Source organism: Protopterus annectens, chromosome 9.part0 (assembly GCF_019279795.1).
Source record: "Protopterus annectens isolate FY-2018-M chromosome 9.part0, PAN1.0, whole genome shotgun sequence".
Taxonomy (NCBI): Eukaryota; Metazoa; Chordata; order Ceratodontiformes; family Protopteridae; genus Protopterus; species Protopterus annectens.
The window spans coordinates 91944395-91969075 of NC_056743.1; positions in this window are offsets into that span (position 1 = coordinate 91944395).

Below are 24681 nucleotides of genomic sequence, written 5' to 3' on the forward strand. Positions count from 1 at the left end.
AATGTCAGTATCAAGTCATCATTCCTGTTAAATTAGTTTTCAGTTATGTTACATTGTGTGTATATATGCAAGAACTACAAATGATCTAAACAACATAAGAGATGCAGTAAAAATACCAACAGCAAAACATCTAAACAAAAAAAAAAATCAAGCAAAAAAAGTGACAAATCAGTTATTCTAGGGAAAGATTTATGCCTTTTCCCCACTGTTCAACCTTGGTGTTGGTATATGTATATGTAATTAGTGTGTGCAACCCCCGACATGGGGGTGAACAGGGACCTATATTTTGATTTTAGATATTTTTACTGTCTTATGCTGTTTAGATCATTTCTAGTATACTGTATACAGACACACAAACATGCCAACTCACTGTTAAATTTAAAGTGCTGCATGATTTTCTGAGCAGTAAAACTGAAACGCATGTAAGAGAAGTACAGAATGTGTGGCAGTTGTTATAAGACGTATTAACCAATAATGTATTTATTTTCAAACAACTGTATTTTCTGTGTACTGAAGTAGCTATGGGTACTCCCATTGCAAACTCCTTTGCAAATATTGTAACAAGTCAATGGGAAGAGAAATATATAATGCACAAACATTGTTTAGGGACAAGGTCCTATTCTACAAGCATTTTGTGAATGATATCTTCCTAATTTGGGAAGGAAGTCAGAGTTATTTCTCGTTTATCTTAGTGATACAACAAGCTTTTTAACGTTTAAGCTCAACTTCTCAAAGTTTATTAGATATAAAACTGGTGAACATCAGGGGGAATTGAGATCACAACCCACTAAAAGAATGTTCAACAAATAGATAAACTCTTAAGCAAAGCATGCATGCCCCGCATGTATTGAGGGTCATCGTAAAGAGCCAGATGCTACAGGCAAGCAGGCTGAATACAAATGAGAATGAATGCCTAGCACAGATGAAGTATGAACATAGTTTGAAACTAGAGGCTATGATGTTAGTTTTCTGGAACAAACAATATTTTCTTAGAGAAACAACAGCAGAGCCTTAAGTTTAAACATTCACCATCATCTAAACAAGTGCATAATAGCTTGGGTAAAAAAAAATGGTATTAGATAGGTTACAACATTTAACAGAAGAGCACAGGAAGTAAAAGAAAATTTTTTTTGGAGAGTATGCCTGAGCTAAGAGCAATTATTGGTGAGGGACTGAACTTTGCCTACAGAAACTGTAGTAATCTTAACAGGCTCTGTTATAAAGAGAAGTTTTTTGGAGAATAGAGAAGCTAATGAGTAGGAAATGAGACCTTCCTGTGTCACAATTGTGTGCTGCAAATATATACTTGTTGATAATACCTTTAAATATCCTAGAACTGGGAAGAAATATAATCTTTGCCACTTGTAACACTACAAATATTATTTAGCAATTTGTACTCTATATGCTGGATTTTATGTGGGTAGCCGTAAGTTGAAAAAACTTATTACAGAGCATTGTTCAGAGATGTGCAGGAATTATCCATCTAATCCTCTGGCCAAGCATGTAGCCAACTGTTGCCATGAATGTACATTTATGCTGAGTTATTGACCAAGTTATTAGAAATATAAAAGGTCTGGATTTGAATTAGAAACTAGAGAGTACACATAGATAGCAAGGCTGCAGGTTGAAAGCAGATCAGGTTTGAATACATCAGTGAGTATTATGCCAATATTGTCTAAAAAATAATGTATGCATTGTTGAAATATTTCAAAATGCTTTTTTGTTTCATATGAACAATGATACATCTATATATCTATATCTAGCACTTATTTTCTGTTGTAATGATTGTATTCAAATAGTGACTAAGGTTTTAGGTTTAATTGACTCAAATGAAGGACTATTATTTATTTTAAATAGTTTTATTACCTATGTGATGTCATTCGCTGGATATACCATGTGACATGCGACTATAGTTTAAGAATACAATTGGTGTTTTAGTTGTGTATTATATCTTTGCACTAAAGAAGGGTTTAATCCAAAAGCTGTATGCTCTGCTCGCTGAATTTTCTTACCCATTTAACTTAAGAAACTACAAGAGTTTCCAAGTCTGAGTATTTGGTATGATGTTCTAAAAAATGAACAGCAATTTTTATTTGGGGGGGGGCTTGGCACTGTGCATGTCTTTTTCACTCATTTCATTTGATTACAATCAAGAAAATATTTGTAATTTCTGGAGTGTATGTGCTTCTATGCATATCTCTGCATGTAAAACTGTTTCTGCCTCATGATATGTATCCTTTGTGTGGGTTGGTGAGTGTTAAGACCGTGAAAGAGATTCATACCTCTCAATCTCTTAGCCCAAGAAATCTGGACAAAGCCTGACATAATGGGGGAACAAAGGCCCAAACATAAGAAAAGATGTTAAATATTTCTCTTATAAAACTTAGGAAGTTATTAGATTAACAAGAGTGTGTATTAACATGCATTTTCTGCAGGATATGAAGTCAAACTCTAATGTACGTCATTATGTAGTGATTTCATTTTTTTAGATCATCCCAGTGACTTGCCAAAAAAGTTTGAGGAACAGACCAAAATTGCGAGGGGAAAATTTGGAAGTTGAGATGTATGGAGAGATTGTGTGTACTGACAGTTTTCTACTTGTTTTTTGTTTGTAAAGCTATTGTACATGTTATAGCAACTTGGAAAACATTACTCGGAGAAACCATTTAATGTCAAAAATAGAAAAATATAAAAATGTATAGACTAGTAAAACAGCCAAGTGCAGTAACGCCCTCTTTGATGAGTGTAGTTAAAGAAATAATGCCCTTACAGATGTGTAGAGGCCCCTACCAGTGGAGTTGGGCCTCAACACCCCCCCCCAGCAGGCATTATTGCTCTTGTATAGTGTTCCAAGCATCAGGCGTCTGGCTTGTTATCCCACTACAAATATGAATTCCAAGTAATACTCCAGATATCTGGAAGCTCTGCAGAGGTTCCAGTAAAAGCCCCAACTGTATTGCGTAGCTTTACTCTGCAATAGACTGGGTAAGTTCTCATCCTAGTTATAGTCCAGAGGTTTGGGGTCTTACTATACAGAACCTCAATAAACCTATTATACTTTTAGGGGATAAAATACTTTTGATAGTTACAAATTTGAATAATTAGATTGACTCTTCTGAACCCCTTGAAACATCTAAATCATTGTTCAATTACCTATTTTTCTTCACATCTTTTACATAAAGGTTGCTTCTATAAGAAAGCATAAAACAAGTACATTTTTCATAGGAGGTTACTAGGTCATTGGCCCTGAGGCCCTTATAAGCCTAGCCAAGAGTTTAACCCATGTTTAGACAAGTCAGCACACAAAGCCCCTTATCCAGCAGGGACATAGGAGGAATCCCAGGGGTGTATTTTCTGTTTCCCATCCAGTTATCCAGGTTTGGCTTAAAAACAGACAATGAGGTACTCTGCTTGAAGTGGAGAGGGATTCTATTCCACAGATGGGGAGTCCCTGGAACACAAATCTGTCCTGCCAACAAGTCCTATTGATAATACAGACCAGGTTGAGGTTGTGTGTACAGGTTGCTCGAGTAGAGCTTGACTTAAGGATATGCAGCAGTCCCATCAAGGTGAGGTCGGAGATTGCTTTATATGCCAAACACAGGTCACCCCTGAGGAGTCTTTATGAAACTGAGTAGAGGGACCAGGCTTTTAGCCTGTGTAGGGTAGATATTTGAGGCCCTGGATGCTCCTGGTGAGGCACCTCTGTGGTCTTTCCTGCTGCTGCATGTGCTTTGTGAGGTACATGCAGAATGGGGCGTTTTACTCAATAACTGGCCTAAGAGAAGAATACAGGGATGTTATGACCCTCTTTGTCCCTGGATGAGATGCCCTCCCTTACTTATGAGCTGGGTCATGTAGAAAGCTCTCTGCACAACAGAAGCAACATGGTGGTCAAAAGTCAGGCTATCAAGTGGGTGCCCAAATCCCTCACTACTGATTGTTCATAGGTGTGTACTAGGCTAAGGGCCCTGGAACCTTTACAAGCCTAGCCCATATAGGCTAATGGCCTTGGAACCTTAACAAGCCTAGCCCATAGAAGTGCCCTGTCATCATACCACCTGATGTTAGTTCCCAGTGTCTCTGTCAAGTAGAGCCACTGGAGTGATCCCCGGGGTGAACTTCCTATTACACATCCATTCATCAAGCTTTCTCTTGAAAGACAGCGAGGTGCTCTGCTTGACATGTATCGTCATGTACTTAGGACATTGTTATTAATGTGATATGTGGGGATGTCACTCTCCCCAAAGGGGATGATTATGCATTTTTTGGCATTCAGCTTGAGGTCATGTTTCTGGCACCAATCATTTGTTTGGGTGTGACACTCTTGGAGGATGGCCACATCACTTGGGGAATTGATGACTGCGCCCAGCTTGCACTCATCTGCAAACTTGGTGAGCCACAGTCCACTGGTTTTGGCCTGCACCTCCGAGAAATGTATCCCGAATAACAGAGGCCTCAAGACCGATCCCCAAGGTACGCCGCTCAATACATGTCTACTTCTTGAGGAGGCTTCCCCCTATTTTGATTAGGTGGGTTCCATCAGTGAGCCAGTTTGATACCAATCTGGTAACATATGGATTGATGCCTAGTACAGAGAGTTTATCTACTAGGCCTGAGTGGGGAATAGTGTCAATGGCTTTGGCCAGGTCAAGGTAGGTGGTGTGCACACTCTTCCCCTCATCCATGGCTTTGGTGACTGTCTCAAAGAAATCGACCAGATTTAACATACATGACCTCCCCTTGACAAAGTCAAAACTTTGTGGGGTTGAGTGTTTGGAGGCTGCCAATGTCCCTGTTAATGAGGTCTATGATAATCTGTTCCATGGCCTTGCAGATCAAGCTAGTTAGGCTGATGGGTCTATAAATTCTCGGATCGGTGGACACTCCACCTTTGTGTAATGGGATAACACTGGCTTGTCCTCCACTCAACTGGGACAAAGCCCGTACTCAGGCTTTGGTTGAATATGGTGCCTAATGGTGCTGCAAGTTCATGCAGGATGTAGCCAGGGATGTTATTGGGTCCCATGGAGGTTGTATTGTTTGCCTTTGAGATGGCAGTGATTACCTGTTCCCTAAAGATAAAGGGTGGGGGCCAAGTACTGGGGAATGTCCTGATTTACTGATGGGGGACAGAGGGGAGAAGTTTTTGCTGAATCTGTCAGCCAGTAGACTGGCTACATCTACAGCATTTGTGCATGTGGTGTCCTTGACCACCAGATCTGAACAGATCTGGGTGCTTCCTTTGAGATTTCAGACATATGTGAAGGCCTTAAGATAGTCTCTAGTAGATGTGGCCAATATGGACTCTAAGTTGGCTTTAGAGGATTTCACTAGTGCTCTTATTTGCTTGTTCAGGCTAAGGAGAGATTTCTTCCAATTGGACACCTGCTCCTTCTTGGTCCGGGACAGTAATTTTTTCTTTTTATGTAGTTTATTTATTGCAGATGTCCACCAGACAGGTTTACTGTTCCTTGCGGAGGATGATTTTGTCCTGTCGGGTATTCCTGATTCTATGCACCTATATAAATGCTTGTATAGTACTTTGGTGCAGATTTGGACATTAGTGCCAATTCCTACAGTAGGGGAGGGGGCTGTAAAGCAGTTATACCATCCCTCAGAAGGTTGTAATCTGCTTTGGAGAAGTTTTTTTTGTTTGACCCGGGGGGGGGGGGGGATGGTGACTTCAAAAGTGACCACTTTATGATCGGATCTTACCAGAGAGGATGATACTGTAGGGGTGCAGCAGTGGTTATTCATGTTGGTTAATACCAAGTTCAAGATATTATCACCTCTGGTGGCAGTATCAACTAACTCTTCCAAGGCACTTGCATGGATACAAATTGAGGAATCTCAGGGTATTTGTGCTCTGGCAGGAGTACTTTTTCCACGCTATGGTTGGGTAAGTAAAGTCACCCAGGATCAGGGTAAAGGGTTGAATTATGATAGATTTGAAGAGTTCCAGATAGGTGGAGGGGCATCAAATTTCTGGGCCTGTAGCCAACTACAATTTGAATAGGGGTCTTGTCAATGGTGAACTTCACCTGAAGTGTCTCCAGAGTGTCATACTGTTTGACCAGCCTGGAGGTGTGCGCATCTTTAATATATATTGAAACTCCATCTCCTTTGGCTTTGCTGCCCACAGTTTGGGGTCTGAATGTGTGATAGTATGAACAACCAGGTAAAACTAGAGTGCCCTCTGCAGCTTTGTACCAGGTTTCTGTAAATGCATAGATGTTGGCATCTTCCAGGGTTAAGAATGCTTGCAATGAGTTGAGTTTCATGTTTAGACTCCTTGTGTTTAGCAGCATAACCTTCAATTTGTATTTTGTTGACATTTTTATGTTGGTAGTATTGACCTCCTGACTTTTCCTAAAAAGGCACTATGGAGGAGGCAAGAGCCTTTGCCAGAAGCCAAAGTGAGACAGAGGCAGGCCACCTCTAGCAAAGCATTATGGTCTGTCGAGATCTCCCCAGGCTGTCGGGGACTGGATCCCCCTGGAATGACACCAGAAATTAAGCCAATTGTTAAAGTCAATCATTTTCCGTTTGTATTGAGGCACCATTCTTGGTGATGGTAGACTGCTGCTTAAGGCTAGGGACATACCTGCCTGGGACACATATTCCGAGAGCTCAATCATGTCTCTTCATATAGACCAGAGAGGTAAACCTCAAGTTGTTCACACCAACATGGACTACGACAGAGTCATAACAGGTGTGTGTGGTGTGTGTGTGTGATATAGTGGATTCTGGCACCTGACAAACAACTAACCATGACTTTTTCCTTATCCAGCCTGGTGAGAGGAACATCTGTGCATCTCACAATGGAGTCTCCTATGACTAATGTTGAGTTTATGTTTAGTACTTAGTGGTTGCAGGATACTGGTGTGTGGACTATGCAAAGTATGTGGTATGGAGGGTTGTGGATTTCTCATGTGTCTTTGCCTCAGAGATCTCCATTGTTTGGGCAGGTTTTTGTTGAGGACCTCTGCATATGTGGGTGCATTGTGTAGTTGTGGGTGGTGTTTGAGGTGTAGTGATTATTTTGACAACCTTCTCAATACCAGATGTTCTGGCTTGTGAGGGAGAGAATAGACTAGCTTCTTTATGTAATTTTCTCTCTCACAAATTGTGTTCCTAAGTGGTAGTAGTAGATGGTTGTCCATGTACACGAGGCAGTTGATACATTGTCTCAGGATGCCCATATCAACCAGGGCTGGCAGGAGAAATCATAGGAAATGGTCCATCTATATTCGTCAGAATCTGAGGAAGGGAGAGCTAAAGGGTAGGCCTAAAGCCAAAGTGCTTAAACTGAGACTAAGAGGCTTAGAATAACACTTGAAATTTAAACAGGCTAAAAACAGCAGTAATAAATGTAGCAGAAAAGATGCAATTGAACACTTTAGAGAACAAGTAGCAGAAAAAAACAAGATGAAGTAAGAGATGGAGTAGGAAACAACTACTGTAAAAGCAGCAAGCAACTGAGTAAAGTTTTTTTTTTTAGTAAAGTGGAAAGGGAGAAAGGAAGAACAGAAGATAAATTCAGGGTTAAGAAACTAAAGGAGGTTGGCCTTCTCAAATGTTCTCTCTGCATTAGGTAGAATGAGCCAATGACACTAGACTGGGAGGAGTGTCCCAGATCAAATTTACAGTTGGGGCAGGCAACTGCAAAGTCAACAAGTATAAGAACAAGACACCAATAGGGAGGGAGGCCGGGAAACTATGTTACAGCTACTAGCTACACTGTATTAAGCAGAAAATACTACATAAATGTTTATCACAGCAGAAAAACAGCAGTGAGCCACTAAATCAACGTTTTAAACAGATCAAGGAACAAGGAGACGCTAGAGAATACTTTTAACTGCAAACAAATCAGTTACATGATGCACTCCTTGACAGGAAATCAGAACCAACAGATGCTTAACAAATGGAGAAAATTTCCAGTTAATACCTTTCACACAGCGAAACTAGCTAAAAAAAACTTTACATGATTTAACAGGCCCTGTAAGGCAGACAGTTTTAGTACAACCATGCAGATTAGTTTATAACAATAAAATATAGTGACAAGTATGTAGCAGACAATAAAAGAGTGCAATAAATGGCTAGAATAAGCAATCACTATTAAAAAAATAAGCAAAAAAAACAGGATACTTGTTAAATATCCCAGATCAGAGTTGTGGTCAGTGCCCCTCCTCCACTCAGCTCAGTATGTATAGACAGAAATCCTCTCAAAGGTAGGGCTTAAATACCAGAAGGTGCAACCTGAAACAACTTAAAGCTCAAAAGAACCAATGAGTGCTTACTCCAAGCCCTAGACCAGCCAATCTTTTTTGTGCTGTAACACTTTACTGCTATGCCTGTATATCAATACGTCTGTTTTAGAAGAGAGAGAAACTGTGCTGGAGTAAATTTAGAACATCTGTCAAGAGACTGTATATTAGATTGAATTTATATCTCGGGTATATCAAATATGCAATTAAACTAAACCAAAGTTTCTACCATGAAGAAATGACAGGGCTCAGCATAGCTTTCAACCTGTTAGTGGAAGAATTTTGGACAAAGTCTGAAATAATGGTGGGACATATTTTAAATATTACTCTCAAACTTGAACGTGGTACAACAGGATTTGTGTTGGCATGCATTTTCTAAAGGATATGAACTCTGAAACTCAAAGTTATGCCATTATTTAGTAAAGAAAAAAAACAAATTTTATGACCAACTGACTGGACCGTTGAGACATATGGGGCTGAAGGACTTATTTATTTCACATTTGTTAGCTGGGAAAGTCTGACTGGATTTTGGTCCATTTTCAAAAGAGGCCCAGAGGAAAAGCTCCATGGTTACATATATGAAGACAGTGTGACTATGACAATTATATACTTGTGTACAAGAACAGATTCATACTTTGACACTTGTATACTTTGTATAGAAACGCTTACAAAAAGGTATTCTGGTTATACCAGATTATACAATGACCCCCCCCCCCCCATTAATATTCCAAAACGTGCATGCTGATTGATTTACAACGTGCACGCTGACCAAAGACTTATACTAATTGAAAAAGGCCCGGTCTCCCAGAATTTTTCCATTATTATAAGTCTTTTTTTTGGACAGCAACAGAGAACGGAAGAGCTCCGTTGGTGTTCTCGCTATGTTAAATGAGTTTAACATAGCAAAATATCTTTAAAAAAAAAAAAAGCAAATGAGATCTTCCTTTCTCCATTGCTCCACACACACACACACACACACACACACACACACACACACACACACACACACACACACAGTTCTGATGTACTGCATAACCATGCGCAGTACATCAGAACTGCTGCAGAATACTGGACAGCTGCGGAAGGGCAGCAAGGAGGCATTATACAATGCCATTATTTAAGAAAAGTAAGTATTTTTTTCTTAAATAATGTCATTGCATAATAGCATTAACACACTTCTGGGTGTGGGTAATGCTGGTTTTACCCATGGTTGTCTTTGTTTGGCCACTCTGGCTTCGCCCTCATGACCAAACCACACCAACCATGGGTAAATCTAGCATTACCCACACCCAGGCATGGGTTATTGCTTAAATATATAATAGGTTTGAGAATTATAAACTTTTATGTATGAACATATTAATTTTAGTGGTACATAGATGTGCAAGTTCTCTTGTAGTTCAGCAGTACACTAATTTAACATCTGAATCAGCTGAGGTATAGGGGCCATGGTTGTGACAATTCCAACATGAAGCCTGGTTTTAAGAAATGCATGGTAAATAGTGAAGGGGTTAGTCAGGGTTTGTACAAGGACATAGCCAAAGTGTTTAAGAGCGGTTTTAAATTGAGTTAAAGAGGGAACTACAGTGAGTTCAGCAGGAATTGAGTTCCAGAGTTTGCCAACATAGTAAATAGAGAGTCACCAGCTAAGTTGTTGGCTTTAACAGTTTGAACTAGCATTCTAATAGAGTAGTGGAGAGTTTTTAGGTTGCTGTATGGGATGATGATATTTTTTAAGTATGGGCCTTAGCCTTTAGATTACCTGGAAAGTCAGACTGGCAAAGCCCCTTTTTCAGGAAGCCTGGGGAGAAAAGCCTCACATATCAAATTTTTTTCACAGGCAAATAGAATGAGCTAATAAAATATGTATCATGTATTTATTAGTAATTTATCTTGAGAAGCAAACTGGTTTCCTAATCTTTTTCAGTCACAACCTGGGCAAGATTAAAAAAAATGCAACTCAGGAAATGTTCAACATGGCAATAGGACAACTTGCAGGAATGTGAATGAAATATAAAACTTCGTATCAGAAACTGGATAAGAAAAAGTAGACAGTCATAACAGTCGCATGTTACCAGCCAGCATCAACAAAAACAATTACACATAGCTTCATTGTTTTTAAGTATTCCATTAATGAGCTTTTGAAGGTTTGCAAGATTTATTTCCAGCATCACTTGCAAGGGTGCTACAAAGTGCAGGACCTACTCGAAGTATCCTTCACCTATAGCGGTTTTGTATTTTGTTTCGACTAGTTTAAGCATGTCATTTTCATTATTCCTTCACGAGTAATCACTTTCCCTAACTGGGGTAGTCTTCTTAATGGAGGGCAATAATGATCATTAATGTGGCTGGGAGAAAAATTGCTCAGCTTAAGATAGGCAACTCAAGCTCCATAAGAAAACATCCCAGCTCTTGTTTCCAGTAACTAGGGAGACTATAGCACAAACTGTCTTTCATAAGACAGAGTATCGCTTACCTATACCAACTCAACACACTGTGTGCAAGTCCCACAGGATCCAAGTTGCAGAAATGTGATTTTCATAATTGTCTTACAAGCAAATTCCCAAACCCACCACTGAAACCTCATTAATGGATTCTACAGTCTACCAGTTAATGACAGGGCATCTTCTTCATCTAGGATACTGCCCCGTGGAAGAACCAAACTACCCTTCATGAACTGCCATACCCGTGAAAGCTTACCCAAGGCAATGGCATCATGTTCAACAGGCCCAAATTCACAATCACAATAAGAGGGGAAAAAAGCAGTCTTTCCTAGGGCCTGCCACATGGAGCCATTTACAAAAAGTGAAATATCAATAACCACTCTGGAAGAATTTAAAAAATTCCTACATACCTTGTCAGTCAAAATAAATGCAATTATTTCAGAAACAATGGGAGTATACAACAAAATATTCATTACTCTTCACTCCAGTCAATTTTATCCACAAAGCAGTTAAGATAATCTTTCATATTGTGTACATATACATTGCCACAAAGTTATGTTTTTCAGCATTAGTGAATTCTCTTACTGAAAGTTTTACTGTGGTATTGTCTGTGTTGGTTTTGTGTTCAATTATGTTGCTTCTTCCTCTGCTATAATGGAATGTAGCTTTTGCAATTGTTCGATACCCATTTGATCTAGACATTGTACAATATAAAACTTTACTATATACTCTCCACTACTAGCTATATTGTTTTATTGTTCTTCAGCTATGACCTCAGCTTGTAAACGGTTGGTAGACCAGTCCATTACCTGGTCAACAAATAGAAAAAAACATTTGACCCATCCTAGGAGGTTACAGCAATGCACATTTGTCAGCTAGTCAATTTTTTTTTTTCTTTCTATGGGTTGTGATTGGTGTGTATTGAGGGAGCAGTCTGTTTGTGGAATCCAATCATTTTTGGCAACATCATTGCGAGCAGATGCGGGCCTCAAGTGGGAGATTCAATAACAGAACTCAGATTGTGACAACACCTTTGTGGAGATGTTATATGCAAGTGGAGAAGGGAAGTGAAAGCCCTAAACACTTGTGTTCCATGTTATTTAGAATTCTGCAACCATCAATATCTTTAATACTGGGGGGCACATGGACATGTTTTGAGGGGTCGCAAAGTCAGTGTTATTAACATTCAGTAGGAGTGGCTAGTTGTGCAAACATGTAGACAATTTAAATTAGAGTAATGCTGGTACTAAAGGAGTTTAAAAACACAGTGTTACTGATCATAACGTAGTCTATACTTATTTGTTTGGACCTGCTTGTAGAGCAGTTTCTGAAAGATTAATGCAATAGGGCAAAATTTAGAAATGGGTTTGAATTCCTTACATTATTCAGGAGGGGAGATGTTGTAAAGGGGAATGACTTTTGAATATTTGAAAGCAGAGGGAACTTCACTACATAATGCTGAGCTATACATAGTTTAAAAGTTGATCCCAATGTTTAGCATACTTGCAGTATTTGCAGCATGCTAAAGTCACAGATTTCTATAAGTCGGCATTGTTTCAGTGTTTAAATTTAGACTCACACTGAACATTTCCTACACCAACAGCAGATAAGCCATATGCATATTTTATCCAAACGTTTGAGACACAAATGGGACAAAGTGTTAGGATTTTGATGCTTAACTTGATTTGGATGCATACGGAATGCACATAGTAATGGTGCTGGTAGAGCAGAAGGATTTTGCTGTTGACTGGTAGGATTTCACTGGGATTTTTAAGTATGGATGAGGAATGATCAGAATAAAAATTTGGCTCAGTAATGGGAGGGCTACAAGTGGAAGACCATTTTGATGAACAATAAATTTATTTGCGACAGGCATTCCTCTCAACTTCCCAACCCAAGAAATCTGGGTGGATGTAGTTAAGACCCAAAAATAGGGACAGATTTTAAATATTGCTCTCATAAATTTAGAAATTTGCTAGAACAACAGGGTACATACTAAAATGCATTTTTTTAAGAATATGAAGCCTGAAACCAAAATGTATGGCATTTACCAATTCCATTCCTCAGATCATCCCAGTGATTTGTCCAGAAACCAAAACTTTATAAGGAACAAACTAATTTTAAGGCAAAAATCTGGTTATTGAGAAAATCTGGACAGTTGAGAGGTACGGTGGTAGAGCATGTCTGCTTTGTCGAGGAGGTTGCGGGTAGTTTCAGGGTGAGTGTGTATGACAACTTGTTAGGTAGCACATGCCACTTATGGGACTGAAGTACAACAATGTAGTCAGTTAATGTGGTTATTTGCAGACTTTCCAATCTTATTTAATTGATCTAGTTTGGCTATTTAAGCACTATATGTTCAGCAAAATGGACATTGCATACAAGGGACTTGGAAGTACACAAGTTTGAGCTATGATCTTATGCACATGGCTTGACGACAAAAAAAAAACTGACTTTCAAAAGTCCTAGTTAATTGTTTTGAAAAGCATATTGTATATGCTGATTAAATATTTTTGCTTAATCAATTACAACCAATTTTCTGTTTTGTAATAGTTCAGTTCTAGTATTATTGTCTGATATTGATATTTTTTTTAAATCACAGTAGTCAATTACTGGATTACAGGTGGAATTCTTTTAAGTTATAGCATTAGGGTAAATTAATGCTACTTTTTTTTTAATATTTGTAAAGAAATACTGTAGGTCATATCTTGGAGCTATTTGACTGACGAGGCTGCACATATTAGTGCATTATCTGCATACTGGATTATGTTATCTTTGAAAAAAAAAATAAAACACTTGGATCTTTTTATAAATATCCAAGACTGAATAATAAAAAAGGCTGTTAAATGAGATTTTGAAAAAAATAAAAGCATTGAGCAACCTAAAAGTAAAGATAAAAACAGTCTGACAAAGCAATCTGAAAAAGAAGTTACTAAAACAAAAATGTGAATGAAGACAAAACCAGTTTGGAACTAGAGTATATTTATTGGCAAATATTAGGCTAGTTGCCCTTTGGGGTCATTTTAAGCCTAGTTAATTTCCTTTTTAAAGGCGAGAAACTTTTGAGCCTGTCAGGAACATGCCTTAACCATTATGTCAATCCCCAATTTTATGGTGTGTTTGAAGATTCCTCCTTTAAAAGGAAGTTATGTCAGCATTAGCTATTACACCTGTGATGTCATCCCACAGTTTTTAAAAAGCATTTTGGCGCCATTCCTACCACTCTGAAGAAGCTACTGAAGTCTCAGTAGCGAAAACGCTGTATCTTTTTTACTGTCGTCTGAATTAAATTTGCGTTAAGGACAACATTTTTTCACTGCTTGGTTTCCTTCGCTTTTTGGATTACTGTGGCATTGTTTTTTCATCAGTTTGTGCCTGATATAACAGTTTGTTAATCCCCAATTCCTGATATATGACATTTGCTATTGCAACAGTGGATGTAAAATATTTTAGGAGTACTTTGCATCTAGGTCTATAGATTCTCCCAACACTATGTTATGTTAACAAGCAGCTTGAAGTGGTAATGCATGCCAGTTATTAATGATACAGGTAGGCATGCCTTGCTTAAGCACAAATGTAGCTTGAGGTCTGGCATTTTAGCAGATTATGTTACATGGAAGATAAAGGATCCCTTGACTGATCTATTCATGGACTGTACAAAACACTTCTGTAGAAGGGAGAAATATTAAAGGATTAGAAGTTGTCACATATAATGCAAATAATGCAGAAGCTATGCGGTCAACAACTATTGAGCTGTAATCCTTAGTTTCATCTTGGGAAAGTTTCAAAAACTGCATTATTAAACTTAAAAGTACTTTATTATACCAAGTTAATGTAAAGTCAGCATAGGTTCCTACAGGCAAGATGTACTCTTATTAATTTGACTTTTTGCATAATTGTCAGCTTAGCACTGCACAAGTATCTGCCAGCTGTTTATCCAAATTTGGCAAAGGCCTTTGATATCTTGCCGCATAAAGGAATTACTGATATTAAGAACATGGAGTCAACTCTATTATGTGGCAAAATGTGAGGACAAAGTGGAGTCAATATTGCTGTTAGGAAAGCCAAATGAGTGGATGGTGGCAACATCATGAATTCTTCAGTGCTGAGTTTTGTCTCATATACTGTTCAATATTCACTTCCTTTCCATCTAGTGAAGAGTGCTGGCTGCTAAATACACTGACACACCAAACTGGATGCCTTCATTGTACCTAAAGTACATTTGTATGAAATTAAAGATCATCTTAATCAAAGGCAAAACATCCAGAAATAAAACTTGGTGTGAAATGCAAGCTTAATTCTGGTCAAAATGAAATATATAGATTCATAGATAATTACTAGGCTAACTACTCTTGTGGGCCATTTAAAGCATAGCCAATTACCCCATGTGAGAATCCAACCCTGCACCTTGTGTCTGTAAGGTAAACACCTTAACCATTATGTAATAAAAATGTAAATGTTGGCAGTTTAAATGTGCTCCTTTAAAAGTGAAGTAATGAAATAAAAATGAAGAGGAGAGCATAATGCAGATATTAGATTGTAACGTATTACAACTGTTTCACAGTTCTGGATATATTATCTGTATGCCAAAGGCAAAAAAGTTTCTAAAAGTTACCAGTTTAACTAAAAGTTTTCAAGCATTACCAGCTTAATCAAGTTATTTGACCGACCAAATCTTCCAAGCAGATTATTTCCAAGCGTTACCAGCTTAACTGAGATGTTTAAGCATTACCAACTTAACAGCATCGTATAATCGACCAAGACTTCCAAGCTAGTATTCCAAACAGTGCGATATTAACAGCGTTCCACTTCTCGGCCAATAAATCCCTTATATGAAAAACAGCAACATTCGTTTCACCTTGTTTCACCAACAAAAAAAGGATCGACCAAGATAGTAATCCAAAAACCTTATATTTATTTAAAATACAACAGATTGGCAAGCGCTTTCACCCGTAGGCTTCATCAGGCCACTTATAACTGATATGCATTTCAAATGAATTTATAGTACAATTCATATTAACGTTACTTCCTTTAATACATCACTTCACCCACATTTCCAAGCTTACGCGTTTTTGTGTGTGTTATATTAAAAAATCAATATGCAAAAGTTGCAATAAAAACATAATCATTCTTAATAAGAATTACAAAAAACATACTCTAGGTTAAAATGACTACATATATACATGGAATAAATCAACTATTTCACTTGTATACATTTTAGTGCTTTTCACGCACTTTTATATATACTAAATCAGTATGTAAAAGCTGTTTTTATATGCAATATTAAATAGGTGTATTTGAATTAATATAAATATTTAACTGCATATATCAAACCTAGAAATAAATATAAGTTAATATAAATAAATAAACCAAATAAACCAAATTAATAGTACACATATAATATAAAGGACGATGTGCACTAAAACTGAATGGTGAGCCATATTAAAAGCGGACATATGAACACTTATTTGGGTTGGAATCTTATCAAAAATATGTTGCATTCTATGTTCGGATTGTGGATGATTTGTTCCTCATTTGGAAATCGGATCAGAACAGTTAAAATTCTTTGTCCAAGAGATTAATTCACTAACTGGATTTCTAAAATTTACCATGACAGCATCTCAGGAGTATATATCATACTTAGATGTATTTGTTGAGAAAATAATGGATGAGTACCTAAACACTGGAGTTCATCACAAGGCATGCCATAGGAGTTCAAACTTGCATAGGTCTAGCATGCACCCTAATTACATTTTTAAAAATGTGGTTAGGGGGCAGGCTATGCGTATGTCAAGACTGAACTCAACTGATATAGGGTATAATCAAGAAATTGTGAAATTAAAACAACAATTTGCTCAGAGATCTTACAAAATACAAGAAATAGATGAAGCCCTTGTTGACCTCGAGGTGTTAAGAAAAGGGAGAACATATCCATTTTTTGCAGACCAGAGCCAAATAGTGGTGAATGGTGCAGAAAGAAATAGTAGTAACCCTGAAAATATGAAAGTATGCATATATTATACACAAGATGTAGATGAAATTAGGGACACATATAGTAAGTATTGGGAACTCCTACAAGTGGATACTGCCATCTCAGAAGTGGTAGGAAAGGAGCCCAAATTCATTTACAAAAATAAGTTGAATCTATATAGAATGTTATGTGACCCAAATAGAGTTAATTATAAGAATAATAGCAGGAAAGAGTCAGTTAATACTAGACCATGTGGAAGATGTAAATTTTGTGACACTATAGATGAATCAGCAACGTTCATACACTCAGTAACTCAAGAATTGTTTAAATTCTACTGTGAGGCAGACTGTGAAACTACACACGTGGTATATTTAGCCACGTGTCAGTTATGCCCAGCTTTTTATGTGGGCAAGACAGATAGACAGCTTAGAGATAGAGTAAGGGAGCATCTCTATTACATCAGGATAAATTCAGAGAAAAATGCACTGTCCAAACATGTAGCATCTACCTTTATCGAACACAAATTCAAGTTCAAAGCTGTGTATGTCAATAAACCCACTATACGTAGAGGTACTATACGTAACACCACTGAATGTAATGAAAGTAAGTGGATAATTAAACTTAGGGTGGATCGTGAGCCTGGACTTAACAATAAGGTCCCTATTAAACCTATTTTGAAAAATAGAAGAATAAAAGTCAAATGAATTGACAAGTGTTTGTTTATTATACATTCGATATGAAACTAGGGAATACAATAGATTTTAGGCTATATATATATTTTTTGATAAGCATTATATATGCAAGTAAAGTGTATTGATTACTATATATATATATATATATATATATATATATATATATATATATATATATATAAAATACATTAGATAAACATGTAAGGAATAGTAGACAGTACAATGACGTGTGGTTAGGTATATATTATATAATGAAATTTAGTGACATGATTATAAGTACACCACTGAGCCTTAAATATTTGATATGAATTTTCAGCTAGTAGAAAGAAATGTTCTTTACACTATAATCTAACAATATACATATATTTTTATAAAAGTTTTTTACAAAAGTTTTTTACAAAAGTTTTGTGCGAGTACTGTTAAAAAGGTTTACCTATTTATTAATTCAAAATAATATTGTGGCATTTCATTATTCGAGTATTTAACATATGTCCGCTTTTAATTTGGCTCACCATTCAGTTTTAGTGCACATCGTCGTTTATATTATATGTGTACTATTAATTTGGTTTATTTATTTATATTAACTTATAATATTTATTTCTAGGTTTGATATATACAGTTAAATATTTATATTAATTCAAATACACCTATTTAATATTGCATATAAACACAGCTTGTACATACTGATTTAGTATATATAAAAGTGCGTGAAAAGCGCTAAAATGTATACAAGTGAAATAGTTGATTTATTCCATGTACATATGTAGTCATTTTAAACTAGAGTATGTTTTTTGTAATTCTTATTAAGAATGATTATGTTTTTATTGCAACTTTTGCATATTGATTTTTTAATATAACACACATAAAAACGTGTAAGCTTGGAAATGTGGGTGAAGTGATGTATTAAAGGAAGTGATGTTAATATGAATTATACTATAAATTCATTTGAAATGCATATCAGTTATAAATGGCCTGATGAAGCCTATGGGTGAAAGCGCTTGCCAATCTGTTGTATTTTAAATAAATATAAGGTTTTTGGATTGCTATCTTGGTCGATCCGTTTTTGTTGGTGAAACAAGGTGAAACGGATGTTGCTGTTTTCATATAAGGGATTTATTGGCCGAGAAGTGGAACGCTGCTAATATCGCACTGTTTGGAATACTAGCTTGGAAGTCTTGGTCGATTATACGATGCTGTTAAGTTGGTAATGCTTAAACATCTCAGTTAAGCTGGTAACGCTTGGAAATAATCTGCTTGGAAGATTTGGTTGGTCAAATAACTTGATTAAGCTGGTAATGCTTGAAAACTTTTAGTTAAACTGGTAACTTTTAGAAACTTTTTTGCCTTTGGTGTACAGATAATATATCCAGAACTGTGAAACAGTTGTAATACGTTAAAATCTAATATCTGCCTTACGCTCTCCTCTTCATTTTTATTTCATTACCTTAACCATTATGTTAAATCCCACCCCCATATTATGCACGTATTAGCAATTGATTTCAGACATTACTAAAACAAAACGTGTAGAAATAAGGAACAATTGGTTTAACACTAAAGGACAGTTTAAGGGAAGGTCTTGAATACATTACCGATATAAAGATAAAACCACAAGTGATTTAGTGATACTAAGCAGTCATTCAAGATCCATCACTCATGCTCTGGAACACAGTTCTGTGTTTTGTCCCTATACAAGAGTGGTTCATTTGTTACAACTATTTCAGAGAATGTTCACTAAAACTATCAGCACATACAGAGCTTGATTACTCACTCATACAGGTTAGCATAGCTTGGTCTTTTCCTAGTAACAGGCTTCTTAGGGGAAGCCTTTGTTTAACATTTAGGGCTTTTCAGGATGAATATCTCCACGTCATATCCTGACTGAACATAAACATGAGGACAATGGCAATTAAAGTTTTGTTGTTGTTAAATTAGACAAATAAAGGGGGAAATTATATATTTAACAAGCACTTGTAAAGCAAAGTATCTGCAGAAATTAGAGTTGCCCCATATATGTAAGGCAATTCAGTGATAAAGCTGGACATTTGAAATAGCAAAAGAAAATGCAATTACTGGAGTATTTTTACAGTATAAAAATTATGAACATATGAACTTGTGCATTTTAGTGGGAAAAACCCTAGAGAGACTTCAACGAACTGGGTATTTGGAGTTGAGAGATAGTACAGAATAATGAAACACATGGATGGAAAAAAGCTGCATAATCTTGCATATGTGCTATTCTTGGGAAAGATGGGCATTGCTTTAATGCCAGAGTTTAAAGGTTTTTATTGTGGTTTGAAAGGCCAAATTAAGCAAGTCTGTTCAATTTTATGATGTGATAAGTGGAGATATAAACCACAATTCAGAAAAATTAAATACTAAAATATATGCAAGGAATATAGTATAGGAATACAAATTTTCTTAACTGAAGAGAAAATGCAGTAGTTAATGATACGCATGTTACCTACATAATTGGAAAGCAACAGAACTGAGTGAAACAAAAACGAATTGGTTGGAGTAAATCAGTGGATATAACAATTAAATGTAGGTGCATTTGGGAGACCAGTTGGCACAATGATTAAGGTCTTCACCTCTCATGTACAAGGTTCACGGTTCGATACCCACCTCTGGCCAATGCCCATTTGGCATTTACATGTTCTCCTTGTGTCGCTGAGGTTCCTCCCATCTTCAAAAACCATGCTGAGTGTTTTTCACCTCAAAGTCACTTATAAATGAATGAATGGAGCTGTGGGCAGCAGCACAGACTCTGCATGGTACCCTACAAGGGAAGAGTTGTACAGACCATCCACTTTAGGCAGCTACTGCAGTAAGCAGTATCCTCATTATAGGAGAGCATGTCTCACAGATGGCACACCATAGCATGGCTAGCCACTCTGTGTAAAATATGGCTTTAAATGATTTGGTCATGTTGACTAATGTCAGCAAATGGGGGTAGATATTTGCTGCTGATAAGTGGGTTGAGTCTCCAGCCTACACCAGAGACTCTTACTAGTAGTGGGAGGAGTGCATGTGCCCCTAGTGGCCAGTGTGTGCCAACCATAAAGCCCAGACCTGGGTCAATAAGCTACTGGTCAGAGTCCAGTTGCCCAGCCTGGGTTACATGGGATAGTACTGTTGAGCAAAAGCTGTACACAAAACCAATCAGCCTGCCAAACATGACCCAAAACTTGCTACACTCAGTGGAGGTTCACTGACAAGAGGCCACTTGTAATTGGTTGACATGATATGGAAGAGGCTGGACATCCTATATATCCAAGATAGAAGTACAAAGAAGCCACTTGGTTTGAGATCCAGAGTCTACTACTCAGGAAGAGGACATGCTAAAAACGGCAATTGTGGTGAGAGAGGGTACAGGAGGCAGTAAGGAATTGATGACAGACTCATGGCAATCAGACTCCAGTGTAAGGATAGGGCAATGTTCATAATCTCAGCCTTTGCCCCACAGCAGGCTTGTGATAGAGAGGAAGAGAATGCATTCAGATAGCAGTTGCAGGACTTACTAGATAAAGTAGGACAACAGAAATTGGTGGTGATAATATGGGACTTGAATGCACATATCAGGTGAGACAGAACAGGATTTGAAGACTGCCTGGGTTCACATGGCTTGGGTAACAGGAAGAGACGAGTAAAGGCTGTTCTAGACTTCTCTCTGGCAAATTGATAGTACCCAACACATGGTTCAGAAAGAGTCACAAGATCACATACAAAAGCAGCCAACGTGCAACTCTGGTAGACTTGCTCCTATTAAGGAAAGGGCAGTGGAGTAGAATCAGCAATTGCAAAGTTATTCCCAGTGAAATAGTCAGCCCACAGCATAAACAATCAGTTGCCACAATCAGCTGCAAGTAGTGGACAGAGAAGGCTGTAAGGTCAGAGACCAGCCTGAAAACCTAGAAGTTGACTGGAGAGAAAGTAAAACAGTTCAAGGGATTACTTAGAGCTCCAACGTCCCAAAAGGAGAAGAGAGATGGAGTTGAAGAATGGCAGTACCTCAAAACAGTATGTGTGAGGACTACGGAACAAAATATGTGGCAGAGATAGGTATAGAAATGCTGGCGGTGGGATGCAGAACTCCAGAAAGTCATGAAAAGAAAGGAGTGCAGAAAAAAATGAGAGATAGGAAAGAGACCAGGCTAGGAAATAATACTGGTTGGCTAACAAAGAAGCTAAGAAAGGAATTGCAATGGCAAAGTGGCGGCACTCTACCAGCTTCTGGAAAGTCACTTAGTAGGTGGCACAAAAACTGCATCTGGTTGCAAGGTAAAGATAGTTTGACATCCTTCATAAGGGATGCCAGTAACAACCTATTCACTAGTCCACAGGACATCAAAAGGCAGATGCAAGGAGTATTTCCAGCACCTTCTGAATGAAGAAAACCCCATAGAAGCTGTACTTCCCCAGACACAGCCTATGATGAGAGAAGAGGAGCCCACACTAGAATAGCAGCACTATGGAAAATTTAACATTTGCTTACCAGGAAAGTCAGACTTGGAACAAAGCCAATTAATTAAGTCATGGAAAGTAGCAGGTTTAGAGGAGGTCACAGCAGATATGATACAGATGTTGGGTGATGTCACAACCTCCTCTGGGCCAGTAATTAAGGAGCCTGAATCCTCACCACTTACACTGGTGAGGGATGTTCACTTAGTACAAAAACATATGCACCACAGTACTTCCAGATGCAGATCTCTGCATTAAGTACAATTTCCCTTAAGAGTACACAAGAAACACACACAGTCTGGGGGCAGAGTCTGTCTCTCTCTCTATCCCCAGGCCCCTCGTAAGACTCTCCACTGGCACAGCTATAGAGTGGAGTCCACTGATGATTGGACAGTCCAAGTCCTCCGCCACTCTCTGTGAAACCAGTGATCTGAAGTAGGAGATTCATTTGTCTGCAACCTGTGGGTTATGGATCCGATATCGGATCCGAACCGGCATGGTTTACCAGCTATGGATCCAAGCTCTCAGCTCCTCCCCTCACCCATAATACCCTGCTCTACCCTCATGACCTCAGATCTCGTTTGCCGCGCATGGTGACCAGATTGTTTTTCCAGCTCTCCAGCTAAGTGCTAGTTTAAGTGTTTAAATTGTAAAATTTAAAGAATTTTTTGGTTGATTTGTGTGAAAGAGTAGGTTTCCCTTTTGGTATTATTACTTTTTTTAGTGTTTAATCTAAAAGTTATATCCCTCCCCTCGCTGGTAGCGTAGTGTGTGTGTTGGGCCTGTGAGTGATTTTTGTTTTTTTTTAGTTACTTACCTTAGTTATAGTAACTGTTATTTGTAGCTTGGGATGTCTGAGCAGCCCAAGTCTATTTTTTTCTAAATGCTCCGAGTGTGGCCATAAGCTTTCCCCAGCTGATGGCCGCACTCGGTGTGTTAGATGCCTGGGGGTTGAACACCTCACATCTGGATGTTCCATTTGTGCAGGGTTCAACCCCAGGGCATTGAAGGAGCGGAGGTCCAAGCTTGTTTTGGCGGGCCTTTTACCGCCGGACTCGGCTCCAACCTCCGCTCCTTCGGGGGTAACCGTCTCCACGGTTATTCCCTCTCTGGCTCCCCCTCCTCCTCCTGGGACTCAACCTCCCACTTCTGGTTCGGAGGAGAGGGATGCTAGGAAAAGAGACCGGAGGGAGAAGCACCACAAGCGGCGGGCCGAGACCTCTGTTTCGGCCCCGCCAGCCAAGCGGGCTTCTCCCCCGGCTCCATTGTCGGCTGGATCTCCTCCTCCTCGGCTCCGGTCTCCAGTGTGTTTTTCACCGGGACCTGAGGAGGAGGAGACCCGATCTCCGTCGAGGCTATCGAGGAGGCACTCAAGGCCTACCTCGGTAGCCTCGTCGAGATCAACGTACAGCCTATCGGATGCTGATCTGGACCGGATGATGAGAAGGTTCATCCAGGCCCAGATGCAGATGGGAGTGCTCTTGCCTCCCCCCCCCCCCCCCCGGGGGGGAGCTCGACCCCCTTTTTCAAGCCGATTGCTCCTTCTCTGACCCGCTACCCGGGTTCGGAGCAGTTGGAGCCGAGCAGCTTTGGAGCCGGGGTGGGTCGGCACCGATAGTACTTGGTACTTCGGATCCGACCCTGCCCTCGAGTGCATCGGATCCGACCTCTCGGAGCCTGGATCCGAGCCTCGGATCCGGGGGGATCAGTGCTCCTTCGGCACCGTCTGTGTCTGAGCGCACTGCCCCTTTGGATCCGAGCGCTTCGGCGCCGGCTCCGATCCACTCTTCGGATCCGAGGGGGAGCCGATTGTCGGATCCTTTGGTCGAGGTCGGCTCCCCTTCAGCCTTTGATGTAGTGGAGAGGGCTCTGTTGAGGGTCTCCGGACCCCCGGCACTTGTTTCGGCTCCGTCCCGCGCTCCCTCTGCACTGGGTCAGGCTTCCACCATCCGGCCCTTGGGACAGCCCACTTCTGTGCCCCAAGCTGCTCCCCTGGAACAGGTTGCTGCTTGCGAGGAGTCCTCTGACAGCCCCGCAGAGGATGTTCCTCGCAAGCATACGTGCAAAAGGAGGCACATTGACTCCCCCGAGTCTCTCACGGAAGACACGGATTTGGAGGAAGGGGAAGGCTCCCCACGGTCACCCCCCGAGGATGTCTCATTTGGAGACATCATGGAAATGCTCCGTATAAGGGGGGGATGGTCTGCTGGTCTGCCCCCAAGTCTTCCTCGGACGAGTCCATGTTCTTGGAGGCATTTGAAGCGGGCCCATCTACCTCTTGGGTGTCCCCTCCTGCCGACCCCCTGGTGGACCTCATTACCACCAGGGCGTGGAAGGAACCGGACACCGTGGAGCCAATCCCCAAGAGGCCCGATAGGATCCTCAGCCCACCGTCTGACCATGCCCATTGGAGTAAGGGGCCTCCGGTAGATGCCATGTTGACGGCGGCGGCCACCAAGAGGGAACTTGCTCAGGAGAGTCCCTCAGTAAATCCCCTGAGCAAGGAGTCTCGGATGATGGACCGCTTGGGGAAGCGGATGTTTAGTTCAGCGACCTTCTCGGTAAGGGCGCTGAACTACCTGGCACACGTCATTAGGATGCAGCGAGATCTCATTAAAGAATACGCTGCATCTCCCCCAGAGTCCATGTCGGAGGAGGACAAAATGCTGCACTCCACCCGCATGGCCACTCTTAGATCAGTTACCAATACCTCTATGCGGCTACTCTCCCATGCTACGGAAGGCGCCGCTAGAGCCGCAGGGGCAGGTCTAGTCACTAGACGTCAGGCCTGGCTCCGTCATTGCGATTTTTCTGAGCCCTTCAAAGCATCATTTGCGAATGCCCCCTTT